Source organism: Schistocerca nitens, chromosome 2, assembly GCF_023898315.1.
Source record: "Schistocerca nitens isolate TAMUIC-IGC-003100 chromosome 2, iqSchNite1.1, whole genome shotgun sequence".
NCBI classification, from domain to species: domain Eukaryota; kingdom Metazoa; phylum Arthropoda; class Insecta; order Orthoptera; family Acrididae; genus Schistocerca; species Schistocerca nitens.
The window spans coordinates 560,965,100-560,992,132 of record NC_064615.1 but is presented as its reverse complement, the minus strand read 5'-3'; the positions used below and the strand labels follow the sequence as shown (position 1 = coordinate 560,992,132).

Sequence of the window (27,033 nt, the reverse complement as noted above, 5' to 3'; positions counted from 1 at the left end):
CTCAGATGGTAGAGCACTTGCCCGCGAAAGGCAAAGGTCCCGAGTTCAAGTGTCGGTCGGGCACACAGTTTTAATCTGCCAGGAAGTTTCAGTAGATTTATTTCTATAAGGTCAAACAAAACAAAGCCACAGCAGTCTGTGATTAAAGTTACAACTGAGGCCATGATATTTCCAAAAACAAGATGTAGAACAAAACTATTGTAAATTATGCTCATATTTCAGAACTGTTCAATGAAGTCTTTATAAATGTAAGCAAACTAAATATTGATGTAGAAAATTATCCAGATAAGGATTCCTTTGGCACTGAACATTTGAAAGTCAATCTTTCAGTAAATACGGACAGATTACTGTAAAAGATACAGAAAATACGATACTGTCACTAAAAAGTAAAACATGAGCAAGGGGGTGGAATACCAACAAAACTATCAAACAGTCTCTAAAGTGAATGCATAGCTGTTATCCACAATAATAAATGTCCTTTGAAGAACATTCTTTTTTAGGTACTCTGAAGCACACAGTAGATAAACCACTATTCAAAAAAGGTACCAAAGAACGTATAGGAAACTATTGTCCAATGTCTCCTCTTCCTTCACTGTCAGAAATATTTGAAAAGCTTGTCACAATACAAATTCAATATACTGTACAAAATTTAATATGATTTTAAAAAATCTTCATGGTCCACAGAAAGGCGGAAGCACAGTATATGCTATCAACCAATTTGTAGACAAAATTAGCGCTTTTCTAAACAGCTTCCTGGATGCCACATCAATTTTTTGTGATCTGTCAAAGGTCTTTAATAGTGTAAACCACTGCGTGCTACTTTCTAAACTGGAAAAGTATGGAATTAAGGGCACTGAATTAGAATAGTTTAGGGTCTTCCTAACCAACCAAAGACAGTGTGATTATCAGTAGAGAATGCTTAAGATGGAAAACTATTTCTTAAGGAGTAGGTCTATGCTAAGGTACAGTATTATGCCTCATTCTGTTTCTATTTTACATAAATGATTTACCACTTAATATTGACTCTGGGTTTTATTTGCAGATGACACTTATGTCACCACTGAAACTAAAAGTGCTGATCAGGTTCCTCAAAGTGTCATAAACACCTTAGAAAAATTAGATAACTGATTTAATCTAAATGGGTTAAAATTAAACATGGAAAAATGTAGTTACTGCTGTTTAAAACAAACAGGCCTAGTTAAATGCTGATTGGATCCATCATAAGAACCAGAATACATGGTCTTTCATTCGTATCCCATCTGGCAAGTCTCCCCTGACCTGGGGTTCTGGGTGACTTACTGTACACTTTCCCCTAAACCTCTCCAGTCATTTTCCTTCACCCCTCTTCATTCCCCTTCAACTCTTCTGCCAGAAGAAGGAGCCACAGGCTCCAAAAGCTTTTGAAAATTAAATCCTTTTGTGTGTATGTTCTCCTGCTGCCACTTGGTGTGTAGATTTTTTTTATCTGTCCATTTAAATTAGAATATGTAGGAAGCTAGCTATATGAAATTCCTATGAATAAATTAGACAAAAATTTATCACGAGACTCGCACAATGCCTCAAAGATAAATTAAATAGCCTAGCATTTGCAATGATGATGATGATGATGATATACAGTCTTCTAGCATGAATGTAATGGTAGTAGTAGTAGTAGTAGTAGTAGTAGTAGTAGTAGTATATCACAGATACTTTGAATCAGTAATGAGATACGGGATTATATTTTGGGGTAGCCCGAACCATATGTCTTAAATATTGAAACTTCCAAAAAACCGTCATTAGAATGCGAAGAAAATTGTCACCTTTTTCTAAAAAATCTTAAGTATATGAAGTGTTCCCTTACTATACAGCTATGAACTTACTATCTTTGTACATAGTAACCCCCATATGTTTGTATACTTTCAACATGATTACATTGCCGGGAATCAAAATTGATGCCGCCCACCTATGATTTAAAATTTTATGCTCTTAGAATAACTGAAAAAATCTCATGCGACAAACTGGATCAGAAATGTTGCTCTTCAATTAAGGAGTTCTTGAAAGATGATCTGAAAATTTTATTAGGAGAGAACACAAACTTAGGAATAAAGTTTCATATTAAAAAAGAAAAAATCAGTTGTGTGTCCAGTACAGTATTTTATGTTAATGATAGTTTAAGAAAAGCTGTAAACTTTTTGTTTTGATATGCCTCCTATGTATTAAAATAATGACTTGAAATTATATGTTATGAGACAATAAACTTCCATTAGTGTAGATGAAGTGTGAGAACATATTCTATGTGTATGCTGATGTGTGTTAGCTGTGTATTATCTTTCATCATTATCAGTAGTTATTGTAATAATGCTACCAGCTACAAATGTTAAATGATACCAGTGTTGCAGCTTTAGAGTGTGATATTTATGTGACAAGACTGAATTTTTAAAATAAATATCAAAAATATTGAACCCAAAAACATCTCACCTCCAGTGGCACTAAAAGTGACACATGCTGATAAAGTTGAAAAAAACTCTTGTGAGTCTTGATAGTATGCCCAAAGACTTTCTCTTAGTAATTATGGTGTGGTCAGTAATATCAAAGGAACATACAGAAAGATAATTTGAAATTAAAGTGACACAGTAACCACATGGATGTGTATCATGTGACTGCTCACAAATTAACATTCAAACCAAAAATTCGTTCTGAAGCATGACCTACTGCATTATTGTGAGGAAGGAATGAACCACCTTCTTCTGTTTACACCAGATTTCTTGAATTTTTTCCATAAGTATATTTTGAAACACTCATGCTTTCTAGCAGTAGTTTGTCTCTCAAACACAATTTAATGGTCGTAAAAGCAGATCTATGTTTTCTTCACTTTATGCTAGGGAAAGAAAAGAGTTTCTTATAGCAGTTGCTCAGTCAAATATGGCGATGCTGTGTGTCATCTGATGGTGACTGTCACTGACATAGAATGTCTACAGATTTGTGTATTTGGAAGTGTGTTATGCTTTGCGTAAATAAAGTGAAGGTGATGAAATAGTATTGTGGTTAAGAAATCTTCAGTTCCCATGACAAAAGTGCAGCAATAATTCACTAGAATTTTCTATGAGGTATACAATCTTATTGTTGCAGAAAAGTCTCATCAACAAAGTGTGGAATGAGAGGTGGCATATCTATAATTGTACCAGAGTGCAAGTTGTAAACATATAACAGTTGTAAACATATACCTAAGGAATTTGGAGAAGTGTTCCAGAATAATTTATACTGCCATTATAAAACTATTAAAGAGATAAGCAGCAGTTTTCAATAGTCGCCTAGATAATAAGAAATTTATGGAAACATAACTAAATACATTAACTCTGACTATACATGTGAAATGTGATAAACCATTTATTACATAATCAGTTTTTTAATTAGCATTTGAAGTGAAATTAAAATAGAGTTCATTTTAACGTATATTAAGACTTTCGCTGCAGCTGACGCTTATAAGCGTTCGTGCTCACTATTGGATTACTCAGTCTAGTTGCAGCGTCTGAGCTAGCATCAAAGCGTGTAAACTTTTGTTTTGTGTGGTCAGTTATCGAACGCATATTGTTCGTAATGGCGGCTAATGAACCGACACCTGGACCTTCCAATGTGAAAAGGAGCAGGAAAAGTGTAAAATTGACAGAGGAAAAGTGTACTAGACGACATTGATTTTCTGTGTAGTGAGGACGAGGCATACCACGGAGATTGTCATCTAGAGGCTGCAGAAGAATTGCAGAGTGATGATAACGTGGAAGCACAACTTTCGAATCTGTTTCATGACAGTTCCAAATCTGATGATACGGATCATGACGATTGTGTGGAAATCGACCTGTCACACAGAGATAATCCAGGTGAGTCCTGGCATAAAGAACCATATGCAGTATCACCCATTTACGAAGGAAGAAGTTTTGCAAATTATTCCTGCTGGCAGTTCTATGGATATCTCCAGATTATTGGTAACAGACAAGGTGTTGCAACTTGTAGTTGACGAAACGAATGATAACGCAGTCAACATATTGCTGACCTAAAAAACAAAAGAGGGATCTGGGATCTGTAAATGGAAACCTCTAAGTATAGGTGAATTACTAGTTTTCCTGGGTGTTTCGTTACATATGCGTAACGTTAAATATCCGCGATTACAAGACTACTGTAAGAAAGAACCGCTGTTTGAGAATAGAGGAATAGTGATGAGTATAAGCAGAGACCAGTATTTGATCATAGTATGCTCTCTGCATTTTGCAAAAGGTCCACTTTCAGGAAACACGAAACCAGACGATCATTTATATAAGATACGACCTATATTGGATTATTTTAACATGAGAATGTCTCAAGTGTATTACCTGGGAAGACATTTAACAATAGATGAATCAGAGATTCTTTGGAGGGGAAGACTGTCATTTAGACAATACATAAAAAGCAAACGTAAGAAATATGGCATTAAGATATACATGGAATCCAAATTTTTCCTGAATGCAGTGGATTTGTTGCTTCTTTGAATTGTATTTTTTGTTACATTATCAACAAATCACGAACATTGCTTAGGAGCGTCGGCCCCAAGCAGTTTCAGAGTGTTACCGGCCCGCACTCGAGCATTGCCAGGCCGCACTGGAGAGTTGCGCACCCGCACTGGTGCCGCAGCGAAAGTGTTAAATAGCATTGATACCCTATGTGATCAAAAGTATCTGGGCACCCCCAAAAATGTACATTTTTCATGTTAGGTGCATTGTGCTGCCAGGTACTCCATATCAGCGACCGCAGTAGTCATCAGACATTGTGAGAGCAGAATGGGGCACTCCACGGAACTCACAGACTTTGAACTTGGTCAGGTGATAGGGTGTCACAAGTGACATACGTTTTGCTTGGTGTAACGAGCCTAAAAATTGGAAGATTGAACAGTGGAAGAATGTTGTGTGGAGTGACAAATCACGGTACACAATGTGGCGATCCGATGGCAGGGTGTGGGTATGGCGAATGCCTGGTGGACGTCATCTACCAATGTGTGTAGTGCCAACAGTAAAATTTGGAGGCAGTGGTGTTATGGTGTGGTCGTGTTTTTCATGGAGGGGGCTTGCACCCCTTGTTGTTTTGTGTGGTACTATCACAGCACTGGCCTACACTGATGTTTTAAACACCTTTTTGCTTCTCACTGTTGAAGAGCAATTCGGGGATAGCAATTGCATCTTTCAACACGATTGAGCACCTGTTCACAATGCACGGCCTGTGGCGGAGTGGTTACACAACAACATCCCTGTAATGGACTGGCCTGCACAGGGTCCTGACCTGAATCCTATAGAACACTGTTGGGATGTTTAGGAATGCCGACTTTGTGCCAGACCTCACCAATCGACATTGATACCTCTCCTCAATGCAGCACTCTGTGAAGAATGGGCTGCCATTCCCCAAGAAACCTTCCAGCACCTGATTGAACGTATGCCTGTGAGAGCGTGGAAGCTGTCATCAGGGCTAAGGGTGGGCCAACACCATATTGAACTGCTGCAGTACCGATGGAGGGCTCCATGAACTTGTAAGTCATTTTCAGCCAGGTGTCCATATACTTCTTATCACATAGTGTATAAGAAATGTGGAATATCATGCAATATTGATTTATATTCTGTCCATACGGACACCATAGAGAAAATATTGTGCCATAAAAGTTCAGACTACTCTACTTGGGACCTGATGATTTCTGCTGGATGTGTTGTCAAGAAATGAATTATTTATTTAAGAATTGGGTGTTGATGATATCAATGATTAGGTGTTGGTGTTACTCTTGGAAGTTCTAATGTGCTGTGCATCAGACTTCACGTAATAGTACATCTTCTCATGTCATTTTGTGAAGATTCCAGGATACGGCTAATTGGCAGAGCTGACCAGAGACTTTGTGAGCAATATCCTATGCATGTCAGTTGTTGGTTGCTTTTGTGGGGTTATTTTATAAGGTTTAGGAAAACATATCCATTGTAGTTATTGCCCCACCTCCTCTGCATGTAATCATTGAAATGTGTCCCTTTATACCAAAGAAGATTCACATACCATTTATCCATGCTTTGTATTAAATTCGTGTTTGTTGGATGAGCATCATTAGGGAAGGTAGTGTCTTGGTAAAATTAGTAAGCTACCTTTCATCACCAACTATGATGTGCATTTTGACACACCAGAGTTAATTTATGAAGCTTACATTGAAACAGCTCCAGAGTCCTCTGTTCTTGGATTGGTTTCGTATCAACTCACTGCAAAAAATTTTGCAGTGAAGGATCCTTTTAGGATGACAGAAATGACTGCTGCTGTGATTCCAAAATTACACTGTATATGATGGTAAATGAAGCAGGCACTATTTTCAATAATCCTTCAAATTTGAATCCAATCTTCTTCTTCTTCTTCTTATTCAGCAGCAGCAGCAGCAGCAGCAGCTGTTGTTGATTACTCGTAACAGCTGGCATTTTCAGTGTTTCCTTCAAGTACCTGAGTGTTTAAGTAATTATAGGCTGTGGTCATGGAAGAAGACCAATGCAAAATATTATTCCTGGAGATACCAATCCTCACTCCTGCCTCTTATAAACTTCTAAATATTTGTCATAAGGCAATACTCAGATTTGTATTCAGTAGTTGACAGTGGCTGGATACAATGTGCAATGTGTAAAGTGGAGGCTTTTCCACCACTTTTAAGATTTTATAATCATGCAAACTTGCAACAATGAATTATACTGAATTCTGCTGTCAGTGATGTTTCTTGGGGGTGTATTGTTAACCAGAAACCCACTCATGCTCAGAATTATCAGAGAAATTCTCATGTTAAGGCACTTGCCAGTGCAGTTACACACATCAAATCTATATTGTTGAGTGATGTGTGCCTAAAATTGTTACATATTTGTGACAATAACTGAGTTTTTAATTAAATATCTCATCCTCTCTGTCCCACTTAGTCACTTACTCTTGTCTTCACATTCAAACAAATGATTTTTTTTTTTAAATACAACCTTTTCGGCTTGCTTCTCAATAGCTACCAGACCAAAAATTCAAAGGAGCAGGTCCTCATTTGATCCTAGGATTTTTTGGCATGTAACGAGATTTTAATCAGTGGCAATGTATGTACTACATCAATAAAACTACTATGCTATGTTTCACCTTCCATGTTATTATGTTGGTCCCGTCATAGGTTGGATGGAGGGTGTGAAAGGAACCTGACCAAATGTGCTGTTCAGTTCATCTTCTATGTTGAAGTCTTATTTTCAGTATTATCTGTACATGCAGCATTATTTTGAGGCATGTAAAAAATGCTAATTTTTTTCAAATTTTGCATGATGTGTCTGTTGCTGTGTGTGAATTAACCTGTACAGAAAAATTAATAGACAGAGGATAAAATAGTAACTTAAGGAAATATGGCTGGCTGATAACTTAAACAAACATCCAGATTGTATAGGATGTTTTGAAGGAGATCTCAGTTTTTCTTAAGATGACAGAGATTAATTGAGGAATCTTTTTTAACAAAATATGCAATCTATACATGTACTGCTGCAAGAGACCAAATTCCTAGCATAGAAAGTGTTGGCTGAATCTCTGTTTAACTCTGTTGTGCAGTATTGTTTGTGGTATATTTTACTCCTGACACAAATCATTTCTTGCAACTGGGTATTGTGTTTCATGCATAATTTGCATGATTTCCATTAGTCTTTTATGCCACTGTGGAACAGCTCAAGCTTACTTTTGCTTGAGATTTTTAGAACTTGGTACAGTATCTTGCTTGTCAAAGGTATATTTCACAACTAACCATTTAGCAAGTAGATACTATGCAAAAATTTTCCTGTGAACCTGTATGGACCAACCAAAAAACATACGATTTCTGGTGAAGATAATTTTGCCTTTTAACATTTTGATAAGGAATTGAATAAAATTGTCATATTAGTAGCTATATGAACTCTCAAAATTCAGGATCTTGTGTCATAAAAATCTGCATACCATAGATAAAGCATATTTTATGTTGTTCTCAGTAATTCGAAGTATATATACGTCATTCTCATTTGTGGAGAGAAATGTAAATGATACTATATGTCTGGTTGCAGTTCAGAATTTTCAGATTAGAAAAAAAGGTTGACCGTAATGAATGGCATCATTAGCAGCCAAACATAATACCACCTCACTTCAGTTAGGGCAAGGATTGCCTTGTGGGTTGAGTCCATTGTCAGTGATAAACTGGACAAACGATGAGAAATGTCTTGCATATTCCCACAGTCACTTGATTTGACACAACTAAATCTTTGCTTTTTAATATTATTGCAGATAATTTGTTCATTTCTCTTTCATCTTCTGATCTCCCAGGTCTTAAAGAAAGTAGTAGTGAAGCTGTCATCAGTCCAAAGATTGTCTTGATCACCACGGTGTTGTACTAGGCATGGTTCCCTGGGAGGAAGTCAAATGCTGGTGCATTCCTCTGAACTGTGAAACTAACTGACCAGCCGGTTATAGGGGGACCTACAATTAATGTGGATTCTGAACCACAATGCAACTCAGCAATGTCCACATCAGCAAACACTGATAGGAATGAAATAAGTAATAAGAGACTGGTATAAATCAAAGGACTGACCAGAGATTGAACAAGAGACCTTTGGATTTGTAATCTGACACTTTACCACTGAGCCAACCAGTGAAATTGCATTTAAGATGCATTACCGGAGTGGTCCTCAACTGACTGACTTAGGCATAGAATTAAGTTGTCTTCATGTCATATAGTTACATATTAGAAGTAATAACCAGATCAAACAAAAATAATTGTTTGATAATAAAGGAGGCATATTTTGTTTTAATACAACAAATTGAGTATATATGAAACCTGAATAAAATGCTGCTTATTTGTTTTGAGAAAAGGCCATTTTAAAGATCACTGTACACTAAACTCTCATGATTAGTTGGATTGTAATTGACACACTTGGTGATCCTCTTCCTGGAGAAACACAACACTGTGCCCTGTTAAGTCGTCATTTCTTAGGGGATGAAAAGTGGTATGGTGAGTAAGTTTTGATTATTCCACCAAAATAGCCTTCTCCCTGTGGCTTCACCCACACTTGCATTTGAAACATATTTTGAAAACACCTCCCCCCCCCCCCTCTGGATCTTCCTCTTCCTCTTCCTCCCTCTGTCTACCTCATTCTCCCATTTCTGTGTATCTTATTTCCTCATCTCCCCCCTCTCTCACTATATTTTCCTCTTGATCCCTCTGAACATATCCTTCTCCTTCTCTCTCTTTCTATCTGCCTTCCCCTCATTCATTTACATCGGCCGCTACCCCCCCCCCCCCCCCCAATGCCTTCCACCTACTTCACACAACCTCCCCTCCTTCCCTCTCTCTGCCTATTTCCTCCTCCTCCTCCTCCTCCTTGCTCAGTCCACCCCACCCTCCCCTACCCATCTCAAGCTGTCCCCAGTCATGCTCATCGGTGTGTGTAGCCTCTACAATACAAATCAGTTAAACAGGGCGATACTACTCCCATAACACATTGTCATGCAGGGCAGCCTACACACCAGAGGCTTGAAAAATCACTTGTTTGCCCCTGACATACAGGCCGCCAAGCAAAACAGGTTGATAATACTACAACAAAACACGCCTGTCGTACAGGACAGCCTGCATGTCAGGGCCCGGAAAACTGTTTCTTGCCCATTACGTGTAGGCTGCACTCCAGAGCAGGTTGATTTGGGAGGTTATAAACCACACAGTGCTGATGATAATTGTGAGGCCTACTGTTTCTGTGCTCAATTTGATTGATTTCGATCCAGGGGTGTGGAAGGAGATATAATTTTTGCTCTCACGTTATTTCTAGCCCCTCATTCTGCCATTGACGGACAACACTAAGCATTAATATAGACAACACTTTCGTCAAGTCCTTTCATACATTTTTATTGTACTGTCGATGAGCGTATTTCCCCACATTCTTTAGTCAGAGAAGAATAAAATGTTTCACTTTCTGTTGTTAGTGTGGGTAATTCAAGGCGGAGCTCTTTCTCAGCTAGGCATTCATTAGGTAGGAAATTAGTCATGGAATTGTTAAGAAAACGATCTGCATTAATCTAAAATGTTCTGAGGAGCTTGAATCTTGATGCTGCACAGGTACTGAATGCTCTTAACCAGTCCACTATCTTACTTGGTTTGTAGTCCCTTTGCTGGAACACATCTGTATGTGATGTAACTTAATTATAGCCATGATGCTGATTTTATAGATGATAGAATACTGAAGTAGAATATACTATGAAATATATTCTTTCTTCTACTCTGGTAAACTTGTCTAGCTATCTTACATAGAAAGGCTTGCAGTCAACTGTGGCTCTAGTAAAAAGTGCAGTTTGTTCCATGTCAGGTACTAACAGGAAATATTTTGCTTGAATGGAAAATGTAGTAAATGGTTAATATTGATGTTTAAATATTAGTTATGTAGAAGAATTATTAGTTTGAAACAGATTAAAACTGTGTGCCTGATGTACCATGAGGAGCTGCCACCTTGTATCAAGTGATTGCCCCCCTCGCTCATAGTACAGAGACAGGATGTAGGGTTTGCACAAAATACACTTGTGGCTAGCCAAATTTTGTCATTACATAGCATTGGTGTTCGAGAATAAATTTTCACTCTGCAGCAGTGTGTGCACTGATTTGAAACTTCCTGGCAGATTGAAACTGTGTGCTGGACCGGAACTATACCTGAGACATTTTCTTTTTTGGGCAAGTATTTTAGTGACTGCACTACCAAAACACAACACACGTTCAGTTTTACTCCACCAGTACCTCTTCCCTTACCTTCCAAACATCACAGAAGTTCTCCTACATATATATCGTTGTACTAGCAGTCCTGGCAGAAATGGTATTGTGGAGAAATGGCTTAGCCACAGCACTCGTTTGTGAAAGGCAAAGGTGCCAGCTTCAAGTCCTGATCTGCCACACAGTTCTAATCTGCCAGGAAGTTTCAAATCAATGCACGCTGTGATGCAGAATGAAAATTTCTTCTGAAAACTATCCTGCAGGCTGTGGCTAGCCATTTTTCCACAGTACCCTTTCTTCCAGCAGTGCTAGTCCCACAAGATAAGCAGGATAATTTCTGTAAAGTTTGGAATGTACGAGAAAAGGTGTTGGCAAAAGTAAAGCTGTGAGGGCAGCTTGTCAGTCGTGCTTGGATAGCTCCGTAAGTAGAGCAGTTGCCCACAAAAGGCATAGGTCTCATGTTTGAGTCCTGGTCTCACACACTCTTTTAATCTGCCAAGAAATTTCACTGTTGTTCATGAAATTTGTTGTATTGCTTGCATCTTTAATCTGTATCAGATCACACAAAAGCCTTGTGAAATATGAACAGATGTGTCCTAACTGAAACCATAACAACTGGGTGAGTCAAATAATGACCTCTAGTCCCTTGGGTGGTCCTGGTTTCAGATTCCTTTGATATCATAGTACACATTAAACTCATTATTAGTTAAAATTTAAAAGTATTTCCTAATTACAAATAAGATAAAACAAAAACACACAATAAGTAGGCATGTGTTTGAACTTGATTAGTAGAATGGTATTTCCTGCTGTCTTTTTAGATGTTCCAAAGACATGGTAAAGTCTGTGACATAGTAGATGATATACTTGACATGCTCTGCTCATACCTGACTATGTTCTTGTTCACTAAACTCAGATAGTAGCTGTTGCGGAGGTAGCTGATACAGAGTTCCATTTTTTGTGTTGAGCAGTGAAAAGAGTTGTGAAGGAAAGGTAACAGAATGCATGACATTTGGAAGGGCATATTTTTATGGTGGAATTGTGAGTTAGGATGTGGCAACTACATGAATGACATTTTTAATTAATGCCATTTCAGAGTGACACAACATATTGTAGCAACAATTCTGTAAGTGGGGTTTTTCCTATCTTCTTGGAGAATAGATAAGAGCTTCTCGTCCTTTGTGATAAATGCCTGTCGGAGAAAAAGTTTCATAGATATTTCATAGGCAAATGAAAACCATAAAACCTGATTAGAAATTCTTTATATTAGAATATGTTTTGAGCGTGGGAAAGATTTAGTGTCGAGCTCATCTCAGTCTGCAGCTATTGTAGGTGAGGCAGTGAGGCTGGTTTATGCATTCCAGACCAGATTAGATTTTGGGGACTACTTTTGGTGGGTCTGTTAAGGTTTGATAAGTGGCTATGGAGAAAGATGACATTAAGATTTTAGCTATGAGCAAAGTTGATGAGCTTATTTTATAATCTGTAGACAAGTATGGATGTTTCTTTGTATATTTAGAGGTATTATAATCTTATAAATGCAAAAATTTTAGATTGTGTGTGTTAATATGTTCATTACTTCTTCATGCTGAAATGGCTGGATGGATTTGGAAAGGAGAAAACTAATACTCTGAATTAACACACAGGCTATCTTAGATTTATATACCTATCAGTGGGGTTGGGCTGAAAAAGTAGTGTAGTCACAAAGTGGGAATATACATACTTTATTAATCCAGTATTTGAGAATGAGAGCACTTGGTGACTTGCAACAGACTTCACACATAATATCAAACCTTTGTGAAACTTTTTCTCACTGGCAACCCCCACAAAATGGTGAAAGGCAAAAAGTTTATCGCTAATACATTTTTGCTGTTTGTGCAATAAAACTACCAAATGAAGTATGATGTTTCTACATCTACACCTGCATCTGTGGTGTACGGGAAGGTGTCGTTGAGTGACTGTAGGAGGATACAAGATGACTTGGACAGGATTTGTGATTGGTGTAAAGAATGGCAGCTAACTCTAAATATAGATAAATGTAAATTAATGCAGATGAATAGGAAAAAGAATCCCGTAATGTTTGAATACTCCATTAGTAGTGTAGCACTTGACACAGTCACGTCGATTAAATATTCAGGCGTAACATTGCAGAGCGATATGAAGTGGGACAAGCATGTAATAGCAGTTGTAGGGAAGGCGGATAGTCGTCTTCGGTTCATTGGTAGAATTTTGGGAAGATGTGGTTCATCTGTAAAGGAGACCGCTTATAAAACACTAATACGACCTATTCTTGAGTACTGCTCGAGTGTTTGGGATCCCTATCAGGTCGGATTGAGGGAGGAAATAGAAGCAATTCAGAGGTAGGCTGCTAGATTTGTTACTGGTAGGTTTGATCATCACGCAAGTGTTACGGAAATGCTTCAGGAACTCGGGTGGGAGTCTCTGGAGGAAAGGTGGTGTTCTTTTTGTGAATCGCTACTGAGGAAATTTAGACAACCAGCATTTGAGGCTGACTGCAGTACAATTTTACTGCCTCCAACTTATATTTCGTGGAAAGACCACAAATATAAGATAAGAGAGATCAGGGCTCATACAGAGGCATATAGGCAGTCATTTTTTCCCCGTTCTGTTTGGGAGTGGAACAGGGAGAGAAGATGCTAGTTGTGGTACGAGGTACCCTCTGCCACGCACCGTATGGTGGATTGCAGAGTATTATGTGGATGTAGATGAAGTATGATGTTTTAATTTATTACTTCTTTACTACTTACTGTATTCATGACAGGTTTTTCAGATAGTGATCCCTTACATCCAGCAAAGTTGTATCATTGAAAAACACGTAGTTCCGGAGATATGTCATAAACACTGAGGTGTGTGAAAAGCTGCTGCATCATTTATGACATTTTAATTTATTACATCTTTGCTACTACTTCTATTCACAATGCATTTTGCAGACAGCATCCTCACATTTTGCTGAATGTACCTACAAAAATATATCATTGTAATATGCGCAATTCAGGAGGTACAATGTTGTAAACACTGATATGCTTGGAATGCTGTCACATTATGCTTGATGTTTTAAATTATTATTTCTTTACTACTATTGCTCTATTCACAAAACATTTCACAGTCGGTAGCCACATATACCACTGGATGTACCTGCAAAATTATATCATTGTACAACACACAGTTCAGGAGATACATCATCATAAACATTGATCTGTGTGAAAATAGAACAGCAGAGCAAAATTTGCTAGACGTACAATGATATATGTGCACAAATGTGTGAAGCATGTAAAATATATGTCAAAAAGAGTAGAAATATATGTACATGGGTAAAAAAGCTCATCCTAAATTCATGGATCGATTTCAAACTAATTTGGTAGGCATATTAGTTACGACATGAAAAGAAATACTATAGAGGTATGAACCACTAGCGTGTTATTGGGGTGGGGGTGCTAAGGTAGAAAGAGAAGAAGGGAGAAGGAGATGGACAGATGGATAGAATGGAGGAGAAGAAGATAGGCAGAGAGAGAGGAGTGAAGTGGAGATGGACAGAGGGTGGGGGAGGATAGGAACTAATAGAACATTGGAATAAACACATTTGCAGGCAACACCAGATACTCAGGTTCCTCTACATGTACCCAGAGAAGAATAATTCTTGAAACAATGTTTACAGAGATGTATCGCAGTAGGTATCTGGCTCCGCACACATACCAAGACAATTATGATCTTTCTGTGCTAAGCATGTCGCAGATAGTTATGAAATTATTTTGAAATTATTTACTCCCTTTTCTGGAAATTCTTTTTAGTTCGCTACTGGGTCATGTAAAAATGTTTTCCGTGAATTAAACGAGTAAGTTGTGAGTGACATGAGTCCTGTCAACTTTCCCATAAAAAAAATAAATAATAAAAAAAAATCCCAATGCCAAGCTGTTGCTGGATCGCAAGTGGCTCATGTCGCAAGACTTCAAAGACAGAACTTTTGTGATGGCACATACACATGGATAGTGAGTTTTGCCATTAACAGGTACTGTTTAACTATGGGTAACACTGCGGTTAAATATGTATGATGTAAAATATTGCATCAATTAATTAATTAATTCAGCACATCACATCATGTTCTATATGTTCAGAGTTGTGGAGCAAGTCAAATTGTACATTAATTGTCAGAAGCAGCCGTTTTTATCTAATGCATCATACTAAGCATTTTTATGAAATTACTGTTATGGCATTAGCTGGATTGCCTCACAAGATTGCACAATAGGACAGTATGAGTGAAAGTATGCAAAGTATGCCAGCAATCTTGACTACAAGTCTAATAATTAGAGAGATTTCTTAGTGGAAAAGAGAAAGAATTGAGCTTTTTGATTAAGTTATCCACATACTGATGCCATCTCAGTTTGTTCTGTATCTAAATATTTATAAATTTAACATATTGACTAGTCTGTAGGTGCATGAAACGACTCATTATTGCACATGCAAACTTTCTCTTTATTTTGTTTGTTTAAGAAGTTTAATTTTGTTCAAAGAAATAGCAAGTTCATGACTTGACAATACACAGTCTTCCTACAGACAAAACATATCAGAACTAAAAACTATTACTTGTCACTAAGGTAAGAACAACACATGAACACACACAAAATTTGTAAAACTCTCTGACAGCTCATCAGTATTAGTGCCCTTCGTGGCTGACATGGACAGTTGATTGACAGCTGTGCCATAATAACAATTATACATTTGCACATGCACAACACAACATGACACTGCACTACAGTACACTGCAAGAGAATTTGAAGCTCGGCCGCTACTTCAATCTCCTCTGGGGAAGTGGAACATTGCCCAGATGTCCAGATGGCATGCCAGAAGGTGTATTCACCATCGAGATCTCAATGTGCGTATGAACAGTGGTTCTGCGATTGGTGGTGATGGTGTTGCTGCTGGTGCTGATGCTAGTGGGTGTGATTGTGTTCCGCCAGATAGTTGATTGTCATGTGGAAAATATGCTAGTTTTATCCTGTATGTGGAGACTGTAGTAGGCTTGCTGTTTACAAATATCTCGAAGGTGCATTCCCCTTGTTGCAACACCATGCCATGTAAGGGACAGATCACTGTACGGTGGTCGCAGTGAAGGTCTGACTCCGCCCATGCAGTCCGCCTCCACAGTGTAGCGGTAGCATTACTGGCTACCATGCAAGGTGCCCGGGTTCAATTTCTGGCAGAGGACTGGGTGTTGTGTGTCCATCACTTTCATCGTCATTGGCTCGCAAGTTGCCGAAGTCGTGTCAACTAAAAGAAAAGGACTTGCAATACGGCGGCTGAACTCCCCCGAATGGGGGCCTCCCGGCCGACAATGCCATAAGATCATTTCATTTTTTCCGCCCATGCAGAGCACAATGTGGGGGCATGTTGGTAGATCCTGATACACGTAGATAGCAGGAGTGCCCTGCCTTGCAGCTTGGTGTGGGCGAAGTCGGGGACATGTTCCCTCAGTTGAAGTACAAAGTGCTACAATTGAGACCAGGTAGCTGCAATGGTTGTGCTTCTACAAACTCTCCAAGTAGACACAGGATTTTGCTGTAAAGTACTGCTGGTGACACATCTAATTCTGGTTTATATGTCATCTGGAGGTTCAGTAATATCATTGGTAATGCTGTCATCCAATCTATATTGTGACTTATGATTGCCAATTTGAGTGAGCAGTGCCAGCATTCAGTCATACCATTACTGGCTCAGTTGTAACTGGTGGTACTATGGTGCAGTGTGCCACAGAACTTTGTTAGTTGGGAGTACAATTCTGACTCAGACTGGTGGCTGTGATCTGTCAGTATGTGCAGTGGGCAGCCAAAGCTAAAAATCCACCTTGATGTGAAGGCAAACACCAATGTTTCTACAGACACATTATCCACCAGGATTGCTTCAGGCCAGGTGTAAGATGATCAGTCATGGTAAGGATATAACATTGTCTGTTGGAAGAAGGTAGTGGGCCCATGATGTTGACATGGGAATGTGCAAATTTCATTTTAGTAATCAGAAACTTCCCAACCGGTGCGCAAATGTGATGGTTGATCTTGCTCCATTGGCATTTAACACATGTGCGCGTTGGTTCACGACAGTCTTTTTGTATTCTCGGCCATACAAAGTGGTGGGGGACTAGGCAAACTATTGACCTGACAACAAGGTTACTAAGTTGTGCAGGTTGTCGAAGGCCGGCTTGCGAAATGCGACCAGGAAAAATGGCCTTGGTTTTCCAGTCAAGAGGTCACCATATGTTCTGGTGTTGGCCCTAGGCACATAGACTAACCTCAGTTCCATAGCTGTTGATAGAGCATGGAGGTAGTTTGGAAGCTCTTGCTCAGATTTCTGTGCCTTGGTGCATTGGGCAAAACCCATAGAGCTCTAGCTGTTCAAAATGTGATAGAAGCAAGAAAGGCAATCTGCCACTTCGTTGTAAATACCTGACACATGCCTGTTGTATGTGCTGAATTACACTATGAAAACAAGTACTGCTGGTGAAGTGAAAAGTTGTTGTTCCATCATGTCAATTATGTGAGATCTGTAAAAATTGTGAATTCCCTTGCTCCCAGTTATGTGCAAAATGATTTTGTTTTCTCATATATAGGAAGGAGTTCCCGATAGTTAGCGCTCCACTTCTGTTGTGATGATGGCAGCTTACAGGAGTAGAAGGCCGAAGGTTACCATGCAGCCTTGTGGAACTTTTGTAGAACAGGCCTGATAGCTATATGACTTGCATCAACTACAAGTGCAATGTGTGCTATAATTCTTGATGAGCGAGGACTGCTGCAACCACTATGCTGTGCTGCTACACTTTAAAGGCTGAACTCTTAGCGTCCATCAACTGGATTTTCAATGTCCCATTGATTTTTGGTTTGGCAAGTGCTATGGTAAGAGGTACTTGTAATGCCGCTGAGTGTGGCTGACATGAGTGATAGTTTAGTATGCTGAGAAAGTGTTGTTAACTTTTGAACAGTTTGTGGGTGCACAATCTGCAAAATGGCTTCCACCTTTTTCAGGCAGGGGAAGTGAGCCCTTGGACAAAATTTTGAGCCCTAAAAAATTGATCAGTGGGTGTCCCAAAAACACACTTGGCTGTGTTCAGTACCACACCATATTGATTTAGCTTATCTGAGACTTACATCAGATATTGCTCATGTTGTTCTGTGGCTGAAGAGAGGATAAGTATGTCATCCAAGTTGTGAAACAGCAGGGTAGTCCTCGTAGTACTGCATCAATAAAATGCTGCCATGTTTGTGCTGCATTTTTCATGCTGAGTGTCATATACAAACTCTCGAACAATCCAGATGGGGTGGTGGCTGCGGTTTTTGTGATGTCTTCTTCCACTATGGGTATCTGTGTATATGCCTTGGCACAGTCATATACGCTAAAAATTGCCGCACCATGTAATGCATAGCTGTAATCCCATAGTAAAGGGACAGGATGCCAATCCGGCACTGCCTGGACATTGAGGGCACGGTAATCCCTGCACGGATGCCTCAGTCTTTTTCTGGCACCAGATGAAAGAAAAAGGACCATGAACTACTGAATGGCTGTCTAACCCTCTCTCTCTGCATGGTGTCAAATTCTGCCTTTGCGATCGCTAACCAATCTGGGGCTAGGTGTTGAGGTCAACAGGAAACTGGCGGGCTGTCCATGATCTTGATATGATGTACAGTACCATGTCAAACCTCTTTCAGTGGTACTGGGGGTCATGTCAAGACGGAACTATTTTAGTAGGCCACAAGTACTGTCCATCATTTGCCTGCACAAATTTGGCTGAGTGCTCCAGTGTGCAGTGATGGAAGCCTGAAGTTGGCAGCCCAGTAGTGCGTCATCCACCAATTGCACGTTCACCATGTCCAGTAGAAGGTGGTAGTATGCCAAAAGATCAGCACTGATGGTGGGCTCAGTGACATCTACGACCGTAAAATCCCACATGAATGCTTGGCCCAGCCCCAAGTCTGATTTCACACCTTGTGCTGTAGTTTGATATTGAAGAGTTGTTCACAGTGGACCAGTGGAATAATGTTGCTGGTCTATGATAATGTAGCTGTCTCTGGGGAAAGATACACAAGTCTGACCCAGCATCCACTAGATATTTGCAGCCCCACTTCTGATCACTGATAGAAAGGATCTGTAGTGAGCCCTGGCAATAGGAGGCAGTGTCTGTGTCCAACTGCTGACGCTCTACAAACGGGCCTTGGCCTTGGCCCGAGGTGTAGGAGTTTTGACTTGTTACAGTCTTTCCTCCTGTTCCTGATGATGCGATGATGATGTGGCCTCACTGTATGGTTTGCCCTCTCATTGTCCGGTGTCTGTCCTGGCTACTAACATGCAGACATACTAGTGGACTTTGGTGTTTTGGTTCTTCTTTGTATCGCGCGAGACGTTCTGCAGTGCTGTCTGTAGGTCTGCGGACAGCTTCCTCGCGCCGTCGTGAACCTCCTTCCTCAGCCGCATGACTGTGCCCTCAAGGATGTATTCCCAGTTGCGCGGCGTGAAGACCGGGTTCGCGTTGATGGTGTTGAGGTCTTTCTTGGTAACGAACTCGAGCAGAATTTCCCGATGCCCGCCATGTAGCTTGAACGGCCTGTGTGGGAGCGACGGCTGCCGTTCCCCTTCCACCTGGGCGAAGAGGCACGGGTTCTTTTGGGCGTTGAAACGCCCATCCCATAACATGGTGGCAATCTTCTTCAGCACGTCTGGCCTGATCGTGCTGTCCGGGAAGGGTATCATGTCCCTGCGTAGTTTGTCATCTTCTTCTTGCTTCCCCTGCTGTGTTACCTCCCCGCATGGAGTTGGGGACGGGGAGGACACTGCCACGTCCATGGGCGTCTCCCAGGTCTCCTGTACTGCTACAGGTTCCGGGGCGATGTCCGTTTGAGTGGCCATGTCCTTCTGCGACGGTAGGTCCGTTTGCGTGACGGCGTCCACCCCTACCGGGCGCACCGCAGGGGAGGTGGGCGCGGGGGCGGGCACCTTCGTCCTGTTCAGAACTTGTAGCTCCTCACGCAGCTGCTGTAGCTGACGGTGGACTGCGACGAGTTCTTCTTTAAGCGCAGTCCGTTCGGCAGCAAAGGCGGCTTGGTGGCCGGCCATGGCGTCGTCAGTGGCGGCTTCGTGTCGGCGCGGCTCGCACCTCTCACCGGAGCGGGAGGGTAGGCGGCCGTCGTGGCGATTGACACCGCCACAGCACGTTGTGCGGCGGGCTGACGGCGTGACTCCCTGAGGTAGCTGCAGCTACGTGAGTTGGAGGCGTGTGGCTCGCCGCAGTTCGCGCAGCTGCTGGCCACCCCACGAGGATTTGTGCAACTGCGGGTGTCGTGTGCCGCTGTGCACTTCAAGCGCGCAACGGCGTGCTTGCAATCACGCACAAAATGCCCCAGCTGCTGGCACTTATAGCACTGCACAATCTTGCTGTTCTGCTGAGTGCGCTTGCGCTTTGGCTGCCGTCGGCGGTTGCTGTTGTTCCCCATCGCATGAATGAGAATTTCCAATGCAGCTGCAATCTGCTTCCCTTTCCGTCCAGCCATGGCATTGGGCTAGTGGCGTTGGCGTGTGCGAGCGACGGTAACGAAGTGAGCCGCAGCAAGTCGAGTAGCGGAGCGTGTCCAACTGCTGCTGGCATTTGGTTACGTGCATGGCGATGTGCCCTTGTGTGCCTGGTCCCCAAATCTTCTGTGATGCTAGCAGTCAGAGTGCTGTTCTTGTCCAGATATTGATGAGGTGGCAGAGGAACAACTTCAAAACCTCCGGCAGTACCACTTTCCGTCACCGCGGCTGTCACACTGGGATAGCAACTCATCAATTTGCTTGGTGAGAGCCTTGACCGTAGCTGGCAGATTGTCATAATCAGCCTGTGTGACCACTGTTGACGCTAAGCCATGACATGTCACAATTGGTGCACCAGTCAGGGAATATTGTCGATGATGCTTGATTACTTGATGCTGTTGGCGTGCTGTTATACACATCGACCAATGCACCAGTCAAAGCAGGAACTGTAGCATTCGCTATCCTGTTGGCCAAGTAAGTCACCACATCCAAAGACATCTCCATCTGTAATATTATTATGGCTTTCACCTGTGGTGGGTGGTCAACAATGTGTGCAGCTAGTTATGTGACACAGTTTCAGTGTCCACCTTGCAGTGCAAATATCATAAATATTGGGAAGGTTTTTGGTCTCCCATATCCTCCTGGGTTAACACTCCGCAGAGGCATTGTGGTATGGAAACCTATTACATCAATTCTGATTTTATCTTTTTGTATGCATTGGCTCTGGGTAGTGTAGTGATCACATCTTCATCCTCAGTGGTATAAGGGTACTCCAGCTGACTAACAACCATTGTGAATTAAATGGAGTCTGCCTTAATATCTCCAAAGAGGAAACTGGCTTCCACTTGCATGAACCTTAGTGCCGTGTTGTGCAGCCGGAGTGGGGGCAAGCACACTGTAAGTCGTGAAACTGACAGAATCATCACCTCTGATGAATCCGTCATGTCAGATTCGACATAGTTAAACCCCCTGTTGTTACAGGCTAAATCATGTCAAGGTCACCACTGTGGTCGTACTGCTAGGTTCGTCATTTGACTGATTTCTTGTCCATCCTGTAGGTGTATGAAATGACTTATTATTGCACATGCGAACTTTCTCTTTATTGTGTTCCCCTAAGAAGTTGAATTCTCTACAAAGAAGTAACGCACTCTTGGCTTGATGACACACAGTGTTCGTACAGACGAAATGTATTTGAATTGAAAACTATTTCTTGTTGCTAAGATAAGAACAATGCTAAACACACACAAAAACCATAAAACTCTGACGGCTCAGAATAACGCACCATCAATGTCAGTGTCCCTAGTGGCTGATGCAGAAAGCTGATTGACGGCTGCATCATAACAATGCTTATACATTTGCATGCACAGTAGAAAACATGACGCTGTACTGCACTACACTGCGAGGGAAACTGAAGCTCGGCTGCTACACATTCTGATATGAAGACGCCTGTTGGTAAAATGGTTGTCAGCATTAAAGTCTTGTCTTACTTGTTTTAAGATGAAGAACAGATTTCATTGTTGGAAGAATTAGTCATGGCAGTTCATCAAACCAACTTCTGATGCGTCTGAAAATTCACAAAAGATTCCCCAAAATGATTCACTGACAAAATGTGTATTCTGATTCCCACTGCTCTAAACTGTATTTCAATGTCAGCTTTACCCTAAGGTGCAAAATAAGTGTTGCGTAGCTGAAACAGCTTGAATCTATTGTGTGTTTAGTTAAGAACATTGTCACAGGAAAACATTCTGACTCATTTATAAACATGTATGAAGGAATCTCAATGAGCATGATCAGCGTGAGCAAACAGAGAACAGTTGTGGCATAAATGATGACACAGCGAAATCATTGGCCATCATACTCATTGATTATTTCCAAAAATATGACCATAAAAATTAGACCTAATAATAAACAGTATAGTACAGATGCATTCAAGTAGTCTACTTCATTGTTGTACACTATGTACATCAACAGCAGACATAATTTTCAAAAGTTCAGTGCCAAACAAGTTGAAAAATAATTAGTAACCTAAAAAGCAGCAACTTTTTTTAATGATCAGACAGTTCCTTGTGTTTTTTGCTGGCGTGATAGGTCAACACTTGAACTATCTGTGTTGTAAGTCAGTAGAAAATCACATGTATATTGCTTGTTAAATTTTAAGTAATGTATATGCTTGTACTGATTGAGAAGGGTGTTATGTTCCATCTCTGAACTGCTGCTTCTTGATTTAATGTATAGATAAAGCTGTGTAGATTAAATAAGTTTTGGAATACTCCACTGCTGTTGTTCTTGTGCCGCAATCTGGAAACTTTGATACCATTGCAACTTTCTGCTAAATAATAGAAAGTACTTCCTTTAATAATATCTGTATTGCATCTGCCATTACAATTTGTGGGTATAAAGGGACACTGCAAATACAATTACAGTGCAAATATTGAACATGATGCTATCTGACAGTCATGAATGTCAGTCATCTTGGATTTGACCTTTTAATGGTATCTTTCCTTTTTTTTGTGTTATCTTCATTGTAACAGCATGCTCTTTATTTGATGGTGGATCCCACTTCTTGAAGCCAGGTCATTGCAGCATGAAGTAACTGCCAAGTCAGCAGGTACAACAACATGTAGTAAGCTGTTGTCGTTGTCCCACTTCAAAAGAAATATAGTGCCCATCTGTAGCAGTTTGTATGCACAAACAATAACAATCTTCCAAAAAGTCTATGATTCTAAACTACTTAAGTAATGAAAATTCTTCCAACTGTTGCGATCATCATTTGTCGGTTAGTATGCTTCACACCACACACAATACAGGTCCACTTCACTCCTTTACCTCATAAGTTAGGTAGTTGGTTACATATTTTATAGGCCATTTTGCATGGCATATCATAAAAACATGGAAAAATTCAGTTTACAGTAATAACTGGATTATTAACAACAATATGGAAAGAATAGATTACTGTTTATCACATAGAGGAGACAATGAGTCAGAGATGGGTGCAGTGAAAAAGAATGCTAGAAATATGTTGCTATAAGACAAAGTCCTTCATCAGACATAGAAAACTCTTTAACACATTCAAACAAGCACAACCCACGCACATATGGCTGCTGTCGTCTTCAGGTGCCAAGGCCTGACTGCGATTGTGTCTGAAATGAGCAACACTCTTTTCTGAGGTGGATGTGACAATACAGACAAGCAGGGATAGCAAGGTAAGTATGGGGGAAGGTTCTGGTTCTGCCTGGGGGAGCATGCAGGAATGTGATGGATACAGGAAGGGAATGCTAAGGTGCAGCATCGGGGCACTGTGCAGGGGAGGGGGACATGAACAGGGAAGGGAAAAGGCCTATGCGCAGGAGCATTGGTGGGATAGAGGACATGTTTAGTACTAGAGTGAGAACAGGGCAGTGGATATGCGGGTGGAGAAGAGGGACTGGCTAAGGCAAGGGGTTACAGGAAATAAGGGATATGTTGCTGGGAGAGTTCCCACTTACACAGAGGTAATTGAAACCACGTTGGAGAATGTGATTCAGTTGCTCCTGTACTGGGTGGTACTGAGTCACGAGAGGGGGGTGAGCAGACAGTAAGAATGTGGGGGGTGGTAGGTATCAGGGAGATAAGGCATCAGAGATCTGTTTCTGGACAAGGTTGGGAGGGTATTTTCTGTCTGTGAAGGATTGAGTGAGAGCCTTGGCATATTTAGAGAGGACTGCTCATCACTACAGATGTGATGACTACAGATAAAGGCGCTGCAGTCTGGAACCGTGCAACTGCTACGGTTGCAGGTTCAAATCCTGCCTCGGGCATGGATGTGTGTGATGTCCTTAGGTTAGTCAGGTTTAATTAGTTCTTAGTTCTAGGTGACTTATGGCCTCAGAAGTTAAGTCGCGTAGTGCTCAGAGCCAACCACAGATAGACTGATTGGAAGGGACTTCTTGGTGTGGAATGGGTGGCAGTTGTCGAAGTGGAGATGTTGTCGGTGATTGGTAGGTTTGATGCTGACGTTGGTACCGATGTAGCCATCCTCGAGATTGAGGTTGACATTGAGAAAGGTGGTTTGTTGGGTTAAGGAGGACCATGGAAGTAAGAGTCCAGAATATGAATAGGGTGTCCTCACCTTTGATCCAGATCATGAAGATGTCAGTAAATCTGAACCAGTTTAGGGGTTTGGGATTCTAGGTGGTTAGGAAGAATTCCCCTAGATGGCCCATCAACAGGTTAGCATAGGATGGTGCCATGCAGGTGCCCATTCCTAAAACATGGAATTGTTTGCACGTGATGCTTTCACGTGACAGGTAATTGTAGGTGAGGATATGGTTGGTCATGATGACTAGGAAGGAGATTATAAGTTTGGAGGCAGTGGGGCATTGGGAAAAGTTGAGTTCTATAGCAGCCATGTGCGAGTCCTTGGGCACTGGAGATGTTGGTGTAGACCTGCATTGTCCTTTCCCCTTCTCTACACCTCTCCCCTTTCCCTCTACCCCCTACGAGCACCACCTCCCCATGCTGCACATAGCAGCCCTATCCTGTTCTCACCACACTGTCTCTGCACACTCTCACAGGCAGCACTAGCACCTCCCCCCCACACCTATCCTGTCATCTCTCCCCACCCCACACCTCTTCTGTATCCCCACTATCCACCCAAACAGACTGTTGCTCATTTGAGATACAGTCGCAGGTGGGCCTTTGCACCCAGAAACAACAGTTGGCACGTGTGCGTGAATTTGGTTCTTTATGTCTGATGAAGGACTTAGCCCAGCAGCTGAATATTTCTAGTGTAATTTTCACTGTGCCTGTCTGTGACTTAAAACTTTCTAAGTGTTAAGTAACAATTTTTCAGATAGTTGTTAACTCGATCCTGGATTTTCCAGTGTTTGATTTTGATGAAATTATTATTTAAATATGGTTTCATGCTGACTAATTACAAAGGAGTTTGTATTAGCAGCAGTATTCACGTTTCTGAGATACGGTCAGTTTTAATGAAGTATAATGAAGGTAATTTTTTTTCTCCTAGAATTGTAATTATTAATCTCTTATTCCTTCTGAGCTCTGTTGTAATACATTTAATGAGATAAAATATGTACTATGATGTTATAGATAATGGAGTCAGGGAGAGGAGAAAGGGATGAGTAGTGGGAGGGAGGCTTGGAGCAAAAGGTTGGCTGACACCTGTGAGAGAAAAGCAGCATGTGCACAGAATAGAAATGACACTGGTGAGCTTACTCTGGTGTAGGCTTGGGATATTTTCCTGCAAAACTAGCCTCCTAGCCTCTCTGAATTATGTAAGTGAGAACTGTCTGCAACAGATCCTTTGATCATGTAATCCCCCTGGCCTGACTCTCCACTAGCCCTACTTTCACCCCATTCTCTGACTCTATAATCGCACTTGCCTCAATCTTTGCTAATGCCTGCACAACATCCACCCCCACCCATGTCCCCATAACTTCCACTTCACTTATTCCACTCTCACCCTACTCTGTTGATAGTCTCCTCTTACTCTATTGTATCTCCCTATCCCAATACACACCTCCACAGCATTATGCACTTCACAAAACCACCCCTACCTATAACACTGTGAGCTTACCTGGCATCACATTCCTATTCTGTGTATCTGCTGCCTCTACTTCCCAAATGTCAAATACCCTTCCCTGGGAATGTGCCACCCACTCCTTATTTTCTTTCTCTCCTTGCCCACTCCACCTGACAACAGCGGAGCTGTAGTCTCTGGACAATATTGTCAGCTGGGGCAATGTAACTGTACTGCTATTGTGCTACCTCTGAAGCAGGATTTCTCTGAAAGATGAGAAACATCTTCAGTCTTGTTTACGTGCTCATCAACACCGCATCTATATAGTGAGTAGCATGCAATTTTTTATGTTCCCTTATTTGATGGTTAATTTTTTCAAAGATAAGCTTTCCTCTTGAGCTACAGTTGTTGAATATTACTTAGCTCACCTTTCTCTTCTTGACCATGGGTGTGTAGCTTTACAAACTACTTCTTCAAATATTGCAGTCTGTGCTGGAAGTTACCTAATATAGCACCATACCTAATTATTTTGAAGTAAATAAGACAACTTTCTTCAGATACATGGGCTGTGTATTCTTTTGGTAAATCTTCATGATAAACAATTGTTTCTACTGGAACATAAAATAACTGTTATATGCAAATGTCAACTTGACTGTTCAGAATATGACAGTAGACTGAATATATTTTTCAATTTTCTAATGGAACGTTCAGGTTGGAATACCAACAACTGTGGAAAGGATAGGCTGCTACTCACCATAGAGATGACACATTGAGTAGCGGACAGGCACAACAAAAAGACTTTTATGCATAAAGCTTTCAGCCAAAGCCTTCATCAGAAAAGAGAAAGATATAGACATTCACACACATGACTATTATCTCTGGCTGTGGTGTGTGATGTGTTCTTGCTTGTGTGAATGCATGTTTTTCTTTTCTGATAAAGGCTTTGGCTGAAAGCTTGGTGTGTAACAGTCTCCTTGTTGTGCCTGTCCACAAATCATTGTGTCATCTTTATGGTGGATAGCAATCTACTCTTTCCACAATTTTTGATTTTCCAATCTTCTTGTTTTCTGCAATAGATTTCAGCATTGTTCAACTGTAGCTCTTGCTCCAGGGCTAATGTGTTACTCCAACCTGGGCCAACGATACATGGAACATGCTTAAATGCCCCACACACACTTCTTATCATGAAGTTACTGCATTTATCATC

General features: G+C 41.0%; 1 protein-coding gene across 5 annotated transcripts in view; it reads left to right on the top strand.

Moving 5' to 3' along the window:
• Positions 1-27,033, top strand: part of LOC126236598 (transmembrane channel-like protein 5) — a 271,797-nt gene that overhangs the window by 13,856 nt on the left and 230,908 nt on the right. The gene's annotated exons all lie outside the window — the stretch shown is intronic.